General features: G+C 47.3%; 5 non-coding genes across 5 annotated transcripts; all 5 read left to right on the top strand.

The window, feature by feature from the left end:
• Positions 1–6961: 6961 nt before the first annotated feature.
• Positions 6962–7152, top strand: LOC130299962 (U2 spliceosomal RNA). The gene has a single exon (XR_008850984.1). It is a non-coding gene; the product is annotated as a U2 spliceosomal RNA (small nuclear RNA).
• Positions 7153–9242: 2090 nt separating this feature from the next.
• Positions 9243–9433, top strand: LOC130299963 (U2 spliceosomal RNA). Its single transcript, XR_008850985.1, has one exon. It is a non-coding gene; the product is annotated as a U2 spliceosomal RNA (small nuclear RNA).
• Positions 9434–11526: 2093 nt separating this feature from the next.
• On the top strand, positions 11527–11717 carry LOC130300065 (U2 spliceosomal RNA). Its single transcript, XR_008851080.1, has one exon. It is a non-coding gene; the product is annotated as a U2 spliceosomal RNA (small nuclear RNA).
• Positions 11718–13804: 2087 nt separating this feature from the next.
• Positions 13805–13995, top strand: LOC130300066 (U2 spliceosomal RNA). Its single transcript, XR_008851081.1, has one exon. It is a non-coding gene; the product is annotated as a U2 spliceosomal RNA (small nuclear RNA).
• A 2091-nt stretch (positions 13996–16086) lies between these two features.
• On the top strand, positions 16087–16277 carry LOC130300067 (U2 spliceosomal RNA). Its single transcript, XR_008851082.1, has one exon. It is a non-coding gene; the product is annotated as a U2 spliceosomal RNA (small nuclear RNA).
• Positions 16278–16979: the final 702 nt, after the last annotated feature.

A 16979-nucleotide genomic window follows, 5' to 3' on the forward strand; every position in this document is an offset into this window, starting at 1 on the left:
CCAGAGTCTGAGGAGAGATGCCTCGGGCGAAAAAAAGCAAGAAGAGCCCGTTAAAACTCACCCAGTTCTTCCCGGCAGCGGACTTCCAAGATGGCGCCGGCGGCATGCCTGCTGCTGGGGCGCTTGAAGCTAGCAGCCACCCTACCTCTCCTGCTTCCAGCGGGTCTGCTTCACCGGGAGGTCAGTCTCCTCAGCTGTCGGGCGGCTCCGGACCGTCGGCCTCATCGCCGCTGATATCTCCGACCTCCTCAACGCTGGCCACAGCTGCTCCCTCACCGCACTCTAGGGCTCGAAGCGGGCTGGCCCCCGGGAGTACCTCTCCAGCCCTGACGGAGGCGGCCTTGTTGGCGGTTGCTGCTGACCTGTCAGCCACCATACGCAGCGAGATACGCTCGGCAGTGAACAGCATTCACCAAGAACTCCAGGCGCTCGGGACCCGAACTGCTCATGTGGAGAACAAGATGGGTGAGCTGACTTCTGCACACAATTTAGTGGTGGACAGCGTTACTGATCTGGAGGATGAGGTGGCGGCCCTAAAAGCCAAGCTAGCTGACATGGAGGATCGTTCCCGCAGGAATAACCTCCGTATAAGGGGGATCCCTGAGGAGGTTAAAGCTGAAGATCTTACTGGCTTTGTAACTGACTTTTTTGCTGCCCTCCTCCCATCTGCCTCAGCACAGGACTTACTCCTGGACAGGATTCATCGCCTCCCCAAGCCGAAGTCGATTCCTGCAACCTCCCCCAGGGATGTTATCATGAGGGTGCACTTTTTCCACGTTAAGGAGCGCCTGATGCTGGCTGCCCGTGCTCCTACCAACTTGCCGGATAGATTTTCCAAGCTGGCTGTTTTTGCAGATCTGTCGGCCGCCACCTTGGCGAAGCGCCGGGAATACGCGGCAGGAACTTCCCTTCTCCGGGATCATGGTATACCCTACAAATGGGGTTTCCCCACGAAGATCATCGTTACCTATGGTGGTTCTAAGCATGTGGTATCCACCCCAAAGGCGCTTCTTGAGTGTTGCCATGCCTGGAATCTTTCTCCCACTGTGCCGACCGAGGGGGGCTCTCCCGGTTCCAATCTCCCTTTACAAAAGGTCTCAGATGACTGGTCAGTGGTCCATTATGGTAAACGTAAACCCAAGTGAAGTTATGTTAATTTCTATAAGGATGTCATATTGAATGCCGGATAGGCTCATGTTTCACTAGGTATGGTTTTGTTTCTCTCTCCATACCTCCCCGATGTTGGCCCTCTCCAGGGGTCACTATGGTTATCTACTATTACCTGTTCTTTTTTTATTTTTCCCCAGTTCTACCATATTATTATTTATGTCTGTATATGTTTTCCATTAGGTCCACCTGCACTGCAAATGATGTACGAGCTCTCTGATTGTTATTATGTTTGCATCACTGTACTATTGAAGGTTACTCAGCTGCTGCCGCGGTCTGCCTTCCCACCTCTGTAATGGTCATTCAAATTGTTTCTCTCAATGTTAGAGGTCTGAACTCGCCCTTTAAACGTTCATTACTTTGGGCAGAGTCAAATAGGCTGGGTGCCGACATACTGTGCCTCCAGGAGACACACCTGTCGGAATTGGATTCCGTGAGGTTGCATAATAAACGCTTCCCGCATATTTATTTCGCCCATGCGGCGCAGAAAAAAAGGGGGGTAGCCTTGGCCATTAAAAATACTATTGCTGTCTCTGACGTGGAGGTGGCGGCGGATAGCGGTGGCAGATATCTTATTGTCAGTTGTTCCCTTAATTTGGTGCCGCACACCCTTGTGGTCGTGTACGCTCCCAATAGAAAACAACATGCTTTTGTCCGGCACGTATTGAACAGAATTGCAAGCTCCAACCCTGCGTCTCGTCTGATTGTGGTGGGCGACTTTAATGCTGCCCTTTGGCCGTCAATGGACTCCACTTCCCTTGTCCCTCATTCTGAACCCACTCCCATTTTTAATACACTGTCCCGTGAAGGTTTATTTGATATATGGCGGATACAGCATCCTAGTAGCCGGGACTTTACTTATTTCTCTCATCCCCATTTGGTCTATACCAGAATAGATTTTTTCCTCATTAGTCGACCGCTTCTCAACTCAATCTCCAAATCGCATATTCACGCTATATCCTGGTCCGACCACGCCCCTATCTCAATTACTCTACAGGAGACGTTCTCCTCCCCACGTGCCTCCTTGTGGCGTGCTAGCCCGTATGTCATTTCTCATCCCACATACAAGCCCCGCCTAGCCGAGGAGGCTTCATCTTTTTTTGCTACTAATACTGGGTCGGTGTCCAATGCCGCCACGTTGTGGTGCGCATTCAAGGCCACAATTAGAGGGGTTCTTTTAAGCCAAGCGGCCCACCACAGACGTCAGACAAGGGAGAAGCGATTCTCTATACAATTGGAGCTTGCAGATCTACATAGGAAAAATAAGTTGGCTCCCACACCTGACCTTACTGCACGTATATCAGTCCTGACTGGTAAACTACACGAGTTAGATTTATACAAGTATGATTTGGCGCTGCGCCGCCTTAAACTTAATTCATATTGGTGCGCCAACAAACCTGGAAGGGTCCTCGCTAGACAGGTTAAGGTACAAGAGGCGAAAAGCCGTATAGCCTATCTACAATTGCCTACGGGCACCAGGGTGTTTGATCCTCAGGGCATCTCTGATGCCTTTGCTTCTTATTACGCCAAGCTGTACAATCTTTCCACTTCTGAACCCCACTGCCTTCCTACCCCTACTTCTATCAATTCTTTTCTGGACTCAATCTCCTTGCCCTCCCTCTCCGATTCTGATCTGTCTGCTTTGTCTCTCCCCTTCACTACTCAGGAGGTGCTTGGTGCGATCGGGACGTTGAAAGGTGCCAAGGCTCCGGGCCCTGATGGACTGATTAACGAACTTTACCAAACGCACGGCCCAATTATTGCCCCCCACCTCGCCACTGTCTTTAATTTTATAGCTTCTACGGGATCGATCCCGTCAGAAATGTTAGACGCCACAATAGTGACGCTCCCTAAACCCGGAAAGTCTCCCACTGAACCTGCTAATTTTCGTCCAATCTCGCTCCTTAATACGGATCTTAAATTATACTCCAAATTGTGGGCGATGCGCATAGCTAACATTCTTCCGTCTCTGGTGCATGCTGACCAGGTCGGATTTGTGAAGGGTCGACAGGCCTCGGATGGCACTAGGAGGGTACTGAACATTTTGGCAGCTGCGCACCGGGGTCGGGCGCCTTCTCTGCTCCTTTCTTTGGACGCGGAGAAGGCGTTCGACCGGGTCCATTGGGGGTACTTGAGAGCTGTACTGTCCAAATTTGGATTCCCCTGTCCTGCTATTGCGGCACTCATGGCTCTCTATTCATCGCCATCCGCGAGGGTTTTTACGTCGGGCGCCCTGTCCTCCCCGTTTACCATCACTAATGGCACCCGACAGGGGTGTCCCCTCTCTCCTGTTTTATTCACCCTGGTGATGGAACCATTTGCCGAACATGTCCGATGCCACCCTTTAATCTTGGGTGTTGAGGTGGGGTCCGATACCCACAAAATTAGTCTCTTCGCCGATGACGTCCTGATCGCACTGACTCACCCTTCCTCTTCTTTACCCCATGTAATGTCCCTCATAGCCGACTTTAGTGCTGCTAGCATGTACAAGCTTAATGTGTCGAAATCGACTGTTCTCCCTCTTCAGCTAAGTGCAACTTCTGTTCTGTCCCTCTCCCGACGGTTTTCTTTTCATTGGGCCTCCACTGGTATTACCTACCTGGGTATTTTTCTCACTCCCTCTCCATCTGACTTGGTCTCCTCTAACCTCTCCTCCCTTTCCATACAACTGGCCCGAGACACTAAAGCATACTCTCGATTTCCTCTCTCCTGGTGCGGCCGCATTGCTGTGGCCAAGATGTTCCTATTGCCTTCTATCCTTTATCTATTTCGCACTTTACCTGTCAGGTTCCCCCTCTCCTCTATTAAGAGACTTCAATCCCATCTGATGCGGTTCATCTGGCAGGGGTCTAGGGCGAGAGTTTCAGCTAGATTACTGTTTCTACCTACACACATGGGGGGCTTGGGATGCCCGGATCTGCTTAACTATTATAGAGCGGCTCATTTGGTATACTTGCAGCAGTGGTGGAGGGGGGATTCAGATGCTCGTTGGGTGGCTATGGAGAGGGACATTGTGGGTGTGCCCTCTCTTCGATGCCTCTTGTGGTCAGTGGCGATTACACGTAAGTCCGTGGACACCCTTAGTCCCACAGTCTCCGCTTCCTTGCACATGTGGCTCTTCATCCTGTCCTCTAAGCTGCTATCTCTTGTCTCCTTCCAGTCTACTCCGTTCTCTGTTTTATCTCTTCTCCTCCCGCACACTTCCTTCTCAAGTTGGATCGAGAGTGGGGTTACATGTTTGGGAGATATTTCTCCCCTGGGTTCCCTAGGCACGTTTGAGTCCATTAGGTCCAAGTACGACATACCAGCTGGGGATTTTTTTAAATTTTTGCAGCTACGCCATTTCATCTCATACCATGAGTGGCCTTCTGAGTTAACGCCTAGACCGTATGATGCCTTTTTCCTCCGACACTCTGGTGCCAGGGGCGGAATATCGATCTCCTATAAAGCGTTGCAGTCCTCCTTGGCACCGGAGTCATTCTCATTTCAAGCTGCCTGGGAGCGGGATTTGGGTATTTCTATTACTGAAGAGCAGTGGCATGATATTTATAATATACCACTACGCCTTTCTAAATGTAGCACTCACCTAGAATCTGCTCGTAAAATGTTATACCGGTGGTATTATACCCCCGAACGTCTGTCCCACATTTACAACACTGCTAACCCTACATGCTGGAGGTGTGGTGATCAAGTAGGCTCGTTTTTACATGTGTGGTGGACCTGTCCTCTGATTGCCTCTTTCTGGGATTCCATATATGCATTTCTCTCCACAATCTTACCTCATCCCCCCGTAAAAGATCCAGGCATGGCATTGTTAGCACTCAACTTGAAGGATTTACCTGCGGACTACCAAACCATTCTTTTTCATGTTTTTTCTGCTGCACGGACTTCCATAGCAGCTCTCTGGAAATCCAGGGAGGTTCCAGGTGTTTCTGAAGTGAGGGCAAGGGTGGCATACTCTTGCTCCATGGAAAACCTTATAGCCAACCGTACTGGACGTGAGCTTCAATTCCTTATAAGATGGGACTATTGGAGGAACTCCCGAGACCCTGAGGGTACAGTAGTGCCTTAGGGCGGTGTGATCCAACTGCACGGATCTTCTTTACGATTTTTTACCTATGCCTCACCAAGTGTCCTTTTTTTTTAACCTGTGGTGCATACCTGTTATCATCCATCACTCTTTGTTGTGCAATATACTGTTGTGTATTTTGGTGTACCTTATGTCCTTATGTCCTATTGTCTTTCCCCATATCCTTATTATTTTAGTTTGCTTTCCTCCACCCCCCCCCCACCCCCCGTGCCTCCCCTACTCCGGCTGTTCCTTGTTCTTATTTTCATTATTGTGCTGTTTTTGTTTTTATTGAAATCTGATAAATAAAAGTTTGGATAAAAAGAAGGTGCGAGGCCCTTGCTAAATTCTGTGCACAGACTTTGAGATCTATACTTTAGACTGTATCTAAACCTGCTCCAACATGGACTGACATTCTGGCCTACTTTCAGCCGATGCGACTTGTCTGTCGCTGAACAGTCGCTTTTTATGTATTCTGCACCTATGTATAATGTTGTAAAAATGCTCTAGAAGCTAAAGTCGCAGAAATGTCACACATATTTGGCCTGCAACTTTCTGTGCGACAAATTCAGACAGGAAAAATCAGTATAAATCCTTAGAAAATTATCCCCCAGTGTCTCCATCTGCTGGCGGTATTGAATAAGCATTGCTGCACTGATGGGGTATGCATTAGACGAAAAAAAAGAAGAAAAAGAAGAATAATACGCCCAGAAAAGAGGCGAAAAGGAGAAAAACGTAAAAAAACTTGAAAAAAAAGTAAGAGGAAGAGAAGGGAAAAAAAGGTGGAAATGGGTTTAAAAGTGATTTTGGCGGAGAAATATATATATATATATATATATATATATATATATACGCGCACACACACACATATATATAAACGTATTCTCCGTTGAGATATTGCAGCCGCTGCTGTGTCCAGGCCCAGGAGCCTTAGCACTGTGCTGTGATGTCACTCAATACCACTGACATCACTAGGTGTAAACAACATCTCTCCTTTGCTGTGTATGTGACTATGGAGCTGTTTGGTGATGTCGTCTATTATGGCCTTCATAGAAGCAACAGGAGATTGTTGCATCCATCTAGAACCCTCAGAACTACAGTGCTATGATGTCACTCACTTCCACAGGCCTTGCAGAGTGTAAACAACAACAACCCAGCTTTGTTGTGTATGTAACCATAGGGATTTGTGATGTCACCTAGAACCTTCACAGCAGCGACAGCTTTATGAGGAGCATCAGCACTGCTCTGCCTGAGCAGAACCATCACCGCCATAGGTTGTCAAATAACCCGGGTTTAACCCACACAGGTAAGTCCAATGGGGTGCAGGCATGTCCTCTATGCTTACAGCTTCCCGTGGGTGTTGGTTTGATACCGTTTGGGGACAGCCAAGGAGGCATCTGCAGGCAACAAAGGTAGGTGTGTGCTTGTGTGTGTGTTTCCTATGCAGATCCTAAGCCCAGTGTCACATGCAAGTAGGAGGAGTAAGAAGGGTTCCTGGCAAATCCGGGTTATGGATTGCATTTAAAAAGGCCCCGTGGGAGTGCAATGGGCCCCTGTCTTGCTGCTTAGCAATAATGGTATGGGTTTAGGTTCTGCTGTGTGTACTGGTGGTTGACTGCCCCCCAGCCCAGAGTGTGCATGGAAAATTGTCTGGCAGCCTCCCTGACAGCAAGCAGTGATAGTGCCCATGAAGGGCACCTTGTTGGGCCCGCCCCTTTCACGGTTATCGCTTCTCGGCCTTTTGGCTAAGATCAAGTGTAGTATCTGTTCTTATCAGTTTAATATCTGATACGTCCCCTATCTGGGGACCATATATTAAATGGATTTTTGAGAACGGGGGCCGATTTCGAAGCTTGCTTCCGTCGCCCTATGCATTGACCCGATATGGCAGTATCTTCGGGTACAGTGCACCACCCCCTTACAGGGTTAAAAAGAAAGATTCCTACTTTCATTGCTACCTGCTTGCTGGCTAGCCAGCTAGCCAGCCCTGTGGGCCTTGCTGCTGCTGCAGCCAAAAAACAAAAGGTGGTGCTGCTGCTGCTTCTGCTGCTTCTGCTTCTGCTTGTGTCTGGCCGCTGTTGGAGCGTCCAGGCACAGGACTTCTGCTGCTGCTGACTAAATGGCCTCCTTAATTGGATCATTTGAGTAGCCAGCACACCTGTGCAGGTAGGGCATGACATGATAGGCAGCTGCCTTGATAGCGGGTGGGTGCTGAATGTTCCTAATTGACAAAATAAGATTAATGCTTATGAAGAAATATAAAATCTCATCCCTTCCCCAATATCGCGCCACACCCCTACCCCTTAATTCCCTGGTTGAACTTGATGGACATATGTCTTTTTTCGACCGTACTAACTATGTAACTATGTAACATAACATGGGGGGGGGGGGGGGTCTCCTGGCTGTTCACACAGGTGTGTCATTGCTGTACATTGACCATGCATTGCTTCTGTGGTATTGCAAAGGCAAAGACAAATGCTTCCAGCCATCCATTGCACTAATGGATTGGTCATCAGCTGGCTGTCTATGTCCCGCATCAATATAGACCAAAGTACAGAGGGTTAGGCTATGCTATTGTGCACCTACCTGATGCATCAGAAGGTGTGAGGCCCTTGCTAAATTCTGTGCACAGACTTTGAGATCTATACTTTAGACTGTATCTAAACCTGCTCCAACATGGACTGACATTCTGGCCTACTTTCAGCCGATGCGACTTGTCTGTCGCTGAACAGTCGCTTTTTATGTATTCAGCACCTATGTATAATGTTGTAAAAATGCTCTAGAAGCTAAAGTCGCAGAAATGTCACACATATTTGGCCTGCAACTTTCTGTGCGACAAATTCAGACAGGAAAAATCAGTATAAATCCTTAGAAAATTATCCCCCAGTGTCTCCATCTGCTGGCGGTATTGAATAAGCATTGCTGCACTGATGGGGTATGCATTAGACGAAAAAAAAGAAGAAAAAGAAGAATAATACGCCCAGAAAAGAGGCGAAAAGGAGAAAAACGTAAAAAAACGTGAAAAAAAAGTAAGAGGAAGAGAAGGGAAAAAAAGGTGGAAATGGGTTTAAAAGTGATTTCGGCGGAGAAATATATATATATATATATATATATATATATATATATATATATACGCGCACACACACACATATATATAAACGTATTTTCCGTTGAGATATTGCAGCCGCTGCTGTGTCCAGGCCCAGGAGCCTTAGCACTGTGCTGTGATGTCACTCAATACCACTGACATCACTAGGTGTAAACAACATCTCTCCTTTGCTGTGTATGTGACTATGGAGCTGTTTGGTGATGTCGTCTATTATGGCCTTCATAGAAGCAACAGGAGATTGTTGCATCCATCTAGAACCCTCAGAACTACAGTGCTATGATGTCACTCACTTCCACAGGCCTTGCAGAGTGTAAACAACAACAACCCAGCTTTGTTGTGTATGTAACCATAGGGATTTGTGATGTCACCTAGAACCTTCACAGCAGCGACAGCTTTATGAGGAGCATCAGCACTGCTCTGCCTGAGCAGAACCATCACCGCCATAGGTTGTCAAATAACCCGGGTTTAACCCACACAGGTAAGTCCAATGGGGTGCAGGCATGTCCTCTATGCTTACAGCTTCCCGTGGGTGTTGGTTTGATACCGTTTGGGGACAGCCAAGGAGGCATCTGCAGGCAACAAAGGTAGGTGTGTGCTTGTGTGTGTGTTTCCTATGCAGATCCTAAGCCCAGTGTCACATGCAAGTAGGAGGAGTAAGAAGGGTTCCTGGCAAATCCGGGTTATGGATTGCATTTAAAAAGGCCCCGTGGGAGTGCAATGGGCCCCTGTCTTGCTGCTTAGCAATAATGGTATGGGTTTAGGTTCTGCTGTGTGTACTGGTGGTTGACTGCCCCCCAGCCCAGAGTGTGCATGGAAAATTGTCTGGCAGCCTCCCTGACAGCAAGCAGTGATAGTGCCCATGAAGGGCACCTTGTTGGGCCCGCCCCTTTCACGGTTATCGCTTCTCGGCCTTTTGGCTAAGATCAAGTGTAGTATCTGTTCTTATCAGTTTAATATCTGATACGTCCCCTATCTGGGGACCATATATTAAATGGATTTTTGAGAACGGGGGCCGATTTCGAAGCTTGCTTCCGTCGCCCTATGCATTGACCCGATATGGCAGTATCTTCGGGTACAGTGCACCACCCCCTTACAGGGTTAAAAAGAAAGATTCCTACTTTCATTGCTACCTGCTTGCTGGCTAGCCAGCTAGCCAGCCCTGTGGGCCTTGCTGCTGCTGCAGCCAAAAAACAAAAGGTGGTGCTGCTGCTGCTTCTGCTGCTTCTGCTTCTGCTTGTGTCTGGCCGCTGTTTGAGCGTCCAGGCACAGGACTTCTGCTGCTGCTGACTAAATGGCCTCCTTAATTGGATCATTTGAGTAGCCAGCACACCTGTGCAGGTAGGGCATGACATGATAGGCAGCTGCCTTGATAGCGGGTGGGTGCTGAATGTTCCTAATTGACAAAATAAGATTAATGCTTATGAAGAAATATAAAATCTCATCCCTTCCCCAATATCGCGCCACACCCCTACCCCTTAATTCCCTGGTTGAACTTGATGGACATATGTCTTTTTTCGACCGTACTAACTATGTAACTATGTAACATAACATGGGGGGGGGGGGTCTCCTGGCTGTTCACACAGGTGTGTCATTGCTGTACATTGACCATGCATTGCTTCTGTGGTATTGCAAAGGCAAAGACAAATGCTTCCAGCCATCCATTGCACTAATGGATTGGTCATCAGCTGGCTGTCTATGTCCCGCATCAATATAGACCAAAGTACAGAGGGTTAGGCTATGCTATTGTGCACCTACCTGATGCATCAGAAGGTGCGAGGCCCTTGCTAAATTCTGTGCACAGACTTTGAGATCTATACTTTAGACTGTATCTAAACCTGCTCCAACATGGACTGACATTCTGGCCTACTTTCAGCCGATGCGACTTGTCTGTCGCTGAACAGTCGCTTTTTATGTATTCAGCACCTATGTATAATGTTGTAAAAATGCTCTAGAAGCTAAAGTCGCAGAAATGTCACACATATTTGGCCTGCAACTTTCTGTGCGACAAATTCAGACAGGAAAAATCAGTATAAATCCTTAGAAAATTATCCCCCAGTGTCTCCATCTGCTGGCGGTATTGAATAAGCATTGCTGCACTGATGGGGTATGCATTAGACGAAAAAAAAGAAGAAAAAGAAGAATAATACGCCCAGAAAAGAGGCGAAAAGGAGAAAAACGTAAAAAAACGTGAAAAAAAAGTAAGAGGAAGAGAAGGGAAAAAAAGGTGGAAATGGGTTTAAAAGTGATTTCGGCGGAGAAATATATATATATATATATATATATATATATATATATATATATATATATACGCGCACACACACACATATATATAAACGTATTCTCCGTTGAGATATTGCAGCCGCTGCTGTGTCCAGGCCCAGGAGCCTTAGCACTGTGCTGTGATGTCACTCAATACCACTGACATCACTAGGTGTAAACAACATCTCTCCTTTGCTGTGTATGTGACTATGGAGCTGTTTGGTGATGTCGTCTATTATGGCCTTCATAGAAGCAACAGGAGATTGTTGCATCCATCTAGAACCCTCAGAACTACAGTGCTATGATGTCACTCACTTCCACAGGCCTTGCAGAGTGTAAACAACAACAACCCAGCTTTGTTGTGTATGTAACCATAGGGATTTGTGATGTCACCTAGAACCTTCACAGCAGCGACAGCTTTATGAGGAGCATCAGCACTGCTCTGCCTGAGCAGAACCATCACCGCCATAGGTTGTCAAATAACCCGGGTTTAACCCACACAGGTAAGTCCAATGGGGTGCAGGCATGTCCTCTATGCTTACAGCTTCCCGTGGGTGTTGGTTTGATACCGTTTGGGGACAGCCAAGGAGGCATCTGCAGGCAACAAAGGTAGGTGTGTGCTTGTGTGTGTGTTTCCTATGCAGATCCTAAGCCCAGTGTCACATGCAAGTAGGAGGAGTAAGAAGGGTTCCTGGCAAATCCGGGTTATGGATTGCATTTAAAAAGGCCCCGTGGGAGTGCAATGGGCCCCTGTCTTGCTGCTTAGCAATAATGGTATGGGTTTAGGTTCTGCTGTGTGTACTGGTGGTTGACTGCCCCCCAGCCCAGAGTGTGCATGGAAAATTGTCTGGCAGCCTCCCTGACAGCAAGCAGTGATAGTGCCCATGAAGGGCACCTTGTTGGGCCCGCCCCTTTCACGGTTATCGCTTCTCGGCCTTTTGGCTAAGATCAAGTGTAGTATCTGTTCTTATCAGTTTAATATCTGATACGTCCCCTATCTGGGGACCATATATTAAATGGATTTTTGAGAACGGGGGCCGATTTCGAAGCTTGCTTCCGTCGCCCTATGCATTGACCCGATATGACAGTATCTTCGGGTACAGTGCACCACCCCCTTACAGGGTTAAAAAGAAAGATTCCTACTTTCATTGCTACCTGCTTGCTGGCTAGCCAGCTAGCCAGCCCTGTGGGCCTTGCTGCTGCTGCAGCCAAAAAACAAAAGGTGGTGCTGCTGCTGCTTCTGCTGCTTCTGCTTCTGCTTGTGTCTGGCCGCTGTTTGAGCGTCCAGGCACAGGACTTCTGCTGCTGCTGACTAAATGGCCTCCTTAATTGGATCATTTGAGTAGCCAGCACACCTGTGCAGGTAGGGCATGACATGATAGGCAGCTGCCTTGATAGCGGGTGGGTGCTGAATGTTCCTAATTGACAAAATAAGATTAATGCTTATGAAGAAATATAAAATCTCATCCCTTCCCCAATATCGCGCCACACCCCTACCCCTTAATTCCCTGGTTGAACTTGATGGACATATGTCTTTTTTCGACCGTACTAACTATGTAACTATGTAACATAACATGGGGGGGGGGGGTCTCCTGGCTGTTCACACAGGTGTGTCATTGCTGTACATTGACCATGCATTGCTTCTGTGGTATTGCAAAGGCAAAGACAAATGCTTCCAGCCATCCATTGCACTAATGGATTGGTCATCAGCTGGCTGTCTATGTCCCGCATCAATATAGACCAAAGTACAGAGGGTTAGGCTATGCTATTGTGCACCTACCTGATGCATCAGAAGGTGCGAGGCCCTTGCTAAATTCTGTGCACAGACTTTGAGATCTATACTTTAGACTGTATCTAAACCTGCTCCAACATGGACTGACATTCTGGCCTACTTTCAGCCGATGCGACTTGTCTGTCGCTGAACAGTCGCTTTTTATGTATTCAGCACCTATGTATAATGTTGTAAAAATGCTCTAGAAGCTAAAGTCGCAGAAATGTCACACATATTTGGCCTGCAACTTTCTGTGCGACAAATTCAGACAGGAAAAATCAGTATAAATCCTTAGAAAATTATCCCCCAGTGTCTCCATCTGCTGGCGGTATTGAATAAGCATTGCTGCACTGATGGGGTATGCATTAGACGAAAAAAAAGAAGAAAAAGAAGAATAATACGCCCAGAAAAGAGGCGAAAAGGAGAAAAACGTAAAAAAACGTGAAAAAAAAGTAAGAGGAAGAGAAGGGAAAAAAAGGTGGAAATGGGTTTAAAAGTGATTTCGGCGGAGAAATATATATATATATATATATATATATATATATATATATATATACGCGCACACACACACATATATATAAACGTATTCTCCGTTGAGATATTGCAGCCGCTGCTGTGTCCAGGCCCAGGAGCCTTAGCACTGTGCTGTGATGTCACTCAATACCACTGACATCACTAGGTGTAAACAACATCTCTCCTTTGCTGTGTATGTGACTATGGAGCTGTTTGGTGATGTCGTCTATTATGGCCTTCATAGAAGCAACAGGAGATTGTTGCATCCATCTAGAACCCTCAGAACTACAGTGCTATGATGTCACTCACTTCCACAGGCCTTGCAGAGTGTAAACAACAACAACCCAGCTTTGTTGTGTATGTAACCATAGGGATTTGTGATGTCACCTAGAACCTTCACAGCAGCGACAGCTTTATGAGGAGCATCAGCACTGCTCTGCCTGAGCAGAACCATCACCGCCATAGGTTGTCAAATAACCCGGGTTTAACCCACACAGGTAAGTCCAATGGGGTGCAGGCATGTCCTCTATGCTTACAGCTTCCCGTGGGTGTTGGTTTGATACCGTTTGGGGACAGCCAAGGAGGCATCTGCAGGCAACAAAGGTAGGTGTGTGCTTGTGTGTGTGTTTCCTATGCAGATCCTAAGCCCAGTGTCACATGCAAGTAGGAGGAGTAAGAAGGGTTCCTGGCAAATCCGGGTTATGGATTGCATTTAAAAAGGCCCCGTGGGAGTGCAATGGGCCCCTGTCTTGCTGCTTAGCAATAATGGTATGGGTTTAGGTTCTGCTGTGTGTACTGGTGGTTGACTGCCCCCCAGCCCAGAGTGTGCATGGAAAATTGTCTGGCAGCCTCCCTGACAGCAAGCAGTGATAGTGCCCATGAAGGGCACCTTGTTGGGCCCGCCCCTTTCACGGTTATCGCTTCTCGGCCTTTTGGCTAAGATCAAGTGTAGTATCTGTTCTTATCAGTTTAATATCTGATACGTCCCCTATCTGGGGACCATATATTAAATGGATTTTTGAGAACGGGGGCCGATTTCGAAGCTTGCTTCCGTCGCCCTATGCATTGACCCGATATGACAGTATCTTCGGGTACAGTGCACCACCCCCTTACAGGGTTAAAAAGAAAGATTCCTACTTTCATTGCTACCTGCTTGCTTGCTGGCTAGCCAGCTAGCCAGCCCTGTGGGCCTTGCTGCTGCTGCAGCCAAAAAACAAAAGGTGGTGCTGCTGCTGCTTCTGCTGCTTCTGCTTCTGCTTGTGTCTGGCCGCTGTTTGAGCGTCCAGGCACAGGACTTCTGCTGCTGCTGACTAAATGGCCTCCTTAATTGGATCATTTGAGTAGCCAGCACACCTGTGCAGGTAGGGCATGACATGATAGGCAGCTGCCTTGATAGCGGGTGGGTGCTGAATGTTCCTAATTGACAAAATAAGATTAATGCTTATGAAGAAATATAAAATCTCATCCCTTCCCCAATATCGCGCCACACCCCTACCCCTTAATTCCCTGGTTGAACTTGATGGACATATGTCTTTTTTCGACCGTACTAACTATGTAACTATGTAACATAACATGGGGGGGGGGGGTCTCCTGGCTGTTCACACAGGTGTGTCATTGCTGTACATTGACCATGCATTGCTTCTGTGGTATTGCAAAGGCAAAGACAAATGCTTCCAGCCATCCATTGCACTAATGGATTGGTCATCAGCTGGCTGTCTATGTCCCGCATCAATATAGACCAAAGTACAGAGGGTTAGGCTATGCTATTGTGCACCTACCTGATGCATCAGAAGGTGCGAGGCCCTTGCTAAATTCTGTGCACAGACTTTGAGATCTATACTTTAGACTGTATCTAAACCTGCTCCAACATGGACTGACATTCTGGCCTACTTTCAGCCGATGCGACTTGTCTGTCGCTGAACAGTCGCTTTTTATGTATTCAGCACCTATGTATAATGTTGTAAAAATGCTCTAGAAGCTAAAGTCGCAGAAATGTCACACATATTTGGCCTGCAACTTTCTGTGCGACAAATTCAGACAGGAAAAATCAGTATAAATCCTTAGAAAATTATCCCCCAGTGTCTCCATCTGCTGGCGGTATTGAATAAGCATTGCTGCACTGATGGGGTATGCATTAGACGAAAAAAAAGAAGAAAAAGAAGAATAATACGCCCAGAAAAGAGGCGAAAAGGAGAAAAACGTAAAAAAACGTGAAAAAAAAGTAAGAGGAAGAGAAGGGAAAAAAAGGTGGAAATGGGTTTAAAAGTGATTTCGGCGGAGAAATATATATATATATATATATATATATATATATATATATATATACGCGCACACACACACATATATATAAACGTATTCTCCGTTGAGATATTGCAGCCGCTGCTGTGTCCAGGCCCAGGAGCCTTAGCACTGTGCTGTGATGTCACTCAATACCACTGACATCACTAGGTGTAAACAACATCTCTCCTTTGCTGTGTATGTGACTATGGAGCTGTTTGGTGATGTCGTCTATTATGGCCTTCATAGAAGCAACAGGAGATTGTTGCATCCATCTAGAACCCTCAGAACTACAGTGCTATGATGTCACTCACTTCCACAGGCCTTGCAGAGTGTAAACAACAACAACCCAGCTTTGTTGTGTATGTAACCATAGGGATTTGTGATGTCACCTAGAACCTTCACAGCAGCGACAGCTTTATGAGGAGCATCAGCACTGCTCTGCCTGAGCAGAACCATCACCGCCATAGGTTGTCAAATAACCCGGGTTTAACCCACACAGGTAAGTCCAATGGGGTGCAGGCATGTCCTCTATGCTTACAGCTTCCCGTGGGTGTTGGTTTGATACCGTTTGGGGACAGCCAAGGAGGCATCTGCAGGCAACAAAGGTAGGTGTGTGCTTGTGTGTGTGTTTCCTATGCAGATCCTAAGCCCAGTGTCACATGCAAGTAGGAGGAGTAAGAAGGGTTCCTGGCAAATCCGGGTTATGGATTGCATTTAAAAAGGCCCCGTGGGAGTGCAATGGGCCCCTGTCTTGCTGCTTAGCAATAATGGTATGGGTTTAGGTTCTGCTGTGTGTACTGGTGGTTGACTGCCCCCCAGCCCAGAGTGTGCATGGAAAATTGTCTGGCAGCCTCCCTGACAGCAAGCAGTGATAGTGCCCATGAAGGGCACCTTGTTGGGCCCGCCCCTTTCACGGTTATCGCTTCTCGGCCTTTTGGCTAAGATCAAGTGTAGTATCTGTTCTTATCAGTTTAATATCTGATACGTCCCCTATCTGGGGACCATATATTAAATGGATTTTTGAGAACGGGGGCCGATTTCGAAGCTTGCTTCCGTCGCCCTATGCATTGACCCGATATGACAGTATCTTCGGGTACAGTGCACCACCCCCTTACAGGGTTAAAAAGAAAGATTCCTACTTTCATTGCTACCTGCTTGCTTGCTGGCTAGCCAGCTAGCCAGCCCTGTGGGCCTTGCTGCTGCTGCAGCCAAAAAACAAAAGGTGGTGCTGCTGCTGCTTCTGCTGCTTCTGCTTCTGCTTGTGTCTGGCCGCTGTTGGAGCGTCCAGGCACAGGACTTCTGCTGCTGCTGACTAAATGGCCTCCTTAATTGGATCATTTGAGTAGCCAGCACACCTGTGCAGGTAGGGCATGACATGATAGGCAGCTGCCTTGATAGCGGGTGGGTGCTGAATGTTCCTAATTGACAAAATAAGATTAATGCTTATGAAGAAATATAAAATCTCATCGCTTCCCCAATATCGCGCCACACCCCTACCCCTTAATTCCCTGGTTGAACTTGATGGACATATGTCTTTTTTCGACCGTACTAACTATGTAACTATGTAACATAACATGGGGGGGGGGGGGGGTCTCCTGGCTGTTCACACAGGTGTGTCATTGCTGTACATTGACCATGCATTGCTTCTGTGGTATTGCAAAGGCAAAGACAAATGCTTCCAGCCATCCATTGCACTAATGGATTGGTCATCAGCTGGCTGTCTATGTCCCGCATCAATATAGACCAAAGTACAGAGGGTTAGGCTATGCTATTGTGCACCTACCTGATGCATCAGAAGGTGCGAGGCCCTT

Source organism: Hyla sarda, unplaced genomic scaffold (genome assembly GCF_029499605.1).
Source record: "Hyla sarda isolate aHylSar1 unplaced genomic scaffold, aHylSar1.hap1 scaffold_107, whole genome shotgun sequence".
NCBI classification, from domain to species: Eukaryota; Metazoa; Chordata; class Amphibia; order Anura; family Hylidae; genus Hyla; species Hyla sarda.